Here is a 1988-nt window from a genome sequence, read left to right on the forward strand (position 1 = left end):
ACGGACGGACAGACAGACATGGCGAAACTATAAGGGTTCCTAGTTGACTACGGAACCCTAAAAATGACACAAAATTTAAATTTTTCCATGAGTATCAAAATCAAACGTTCACCGTTGCATTTTTTTTTTAATTTTTATAGCTCGTAGATGATTCCGCTAACGTATAGTTTAGGCAGGCACCCGTTTTATGAAGACAATAGTGTGGTGTGCCCTATATTTTGTAAATTTGTCTCCTTTTTTTGATTCCAAGACTTGGTTGACTGTCCATATAATGAAAACAAAAAAATTAATATATTTTTGATAATGAATGGGAACCTTTGAAATTTCTAACAGTGTTACTGTTGTAAAAAAAAATAACGTATATTTATTTTTAACACAACGTGTTACCCTTTTTAGCTTATAATCATAATTGATTATAAATCATTTTCTTATATATTATTATTACAAGTACTATTTCATTTAACAGTTCAAACACCAACTAAGTGAGTGATCACACCGTTGTACTTTAAATAAATTATACTGGTAACATTGCTGACAACTAAAACTGACTTGTAATTCTTGTCAATGTCAAAATACAAACGACGGCATACTGGCGCCAATCATTTTAGAATTAAATATATACTTAATTACTGGATTTCTAATGTATTGTAAGTATAACAATACCCACTTTTTTCTTCTGAAATGTTTATTTTTTCATTCTTTTTATGTTTTGTGTTAATATTTGAACAGTATACCAAAAATATAACCTAAATATTTGTATTCATAATACTAATTTTTATTTATCTTTTCAGATTAAATAATACATAATGGATGTATCAACCAATATGATGACAAGTATTGTCCAAAAGAAGAGATCCTTTTCAGATGTCTGAATGTGCTGAACTGAAATGAAGCGTGAAACATGTGAAAAAAATGTATTACTTAGGCCCCCCACAGACGGGAGACAAAACTGTTTTGTCTTCGTCGCTCGGTCTATGGGCTAGTATGAAGGTGCCCACACGAGGCAACGCAACTTTTCATACAAATACGAAAGTCGCTGAGCAACTGCTGCCTCCGTGTGCGCGGAGCCTTACACAAAACTGCATCATCTGATCTTTGAAACCATCCCACACTGAATAAATTTTTATCCGTGGCGTTGAAGAAATAGATGAAATCATGAAATTATGGCATCGGCAGTGTTATAATGATTTAAAGATCAAGAAGAAATATAAATGAAGTGTCAGTGATTGTTTACTTTGAAATGTTTAATAATCCTTGTTTGTTAAATGTTTTAAAAATATATTGTACTCACACACATTCCACCAAAAAACGGACATGTAAAATTATGTTCACAATGATGAAAATATCTGTGTGGTGTCGGGTCAAAAATTTCATCACCTCCTTTCTTCCTGTAGGTGTTGTTGAAATCCACTGTGGGATATGGGTTAAATTGTGACATAAGCGACAGACTGGCAATCTGTAACTGTAATAAGTTTATGACTTATTGCTGTATTTCCAAAAATAAATCACCTGAAGTTGCTCATGTTTCAATGTTACTATTTATTTATTTATTTGGCATGGCATACATGTTAGAAAATAGAATGTGAAATTTTACTTAAATATCTAGACTAAGAGCAGTCAGCCATTTTGTGGCTTCGTCACACAGGGTGATCAGGTCTTTGGGAGGGCTGGCATAACGTGTTATATATAATGTTACTCTTAATATGCTGCAGTTAAATGGGCAACATAACTGCCAGCAATTATCATACCATTGCCGTGTTTGTTCTATAGCAGTTGTATGTGAATTGTTAGCAATTTTATTGTCCATGTAACAGCACTGTGAGTGTAAGACCTGAGTGCATGCTCATATTGCAGTGGGACGGGGTGTTTCGTGTGCATGTGAAATAATTGAAGGTCATACAAGTATCCTGAGTTGACGTTACATAGATTGTATGCACTCTGGAATGTTCAACTGCATGCCACGCTGAACACTGCACACTGAGCTTAAA

The 1988-nt window shown here is 33.8% G+C and overlaps 1 long non-coding RNA gene across 1 annotated transcript; it reads left to right on the forward strand.

Moving 5' to 3' along the window:
• Positions 1 to 538: 538 nt before the first annotated feature.
• Positions 539 to 1530, forward strand: LOC125228166. Its single transcript, XR_007177261.1, has 2 exons — positions 539 to 647; positions 792 to 1530. It is a non-coding gene; the product is annotated as an uncharacterized LOC125228166 (long non-coding RNA).
• Positions 1531 to 1988: the final 458 nt, after the last annotated feature.

Source organism: Leguminivora glycinivorella, chromosome 1 (assembly GCF_023078275.1).
Source record: "Leguminivora glycinivorella isolate SPB_JAAS2020 chromosome 1, LegGlyc_1.1, whole genome shotgun sequence".
Taxonomy (NCBI): domain Eukaryota; kingdom Metazoa; phylum Arthropoda; class Insecta; order Lepidoptera; family Tortricidae; genus Leguminivora; species Leguminivora glycinivorella.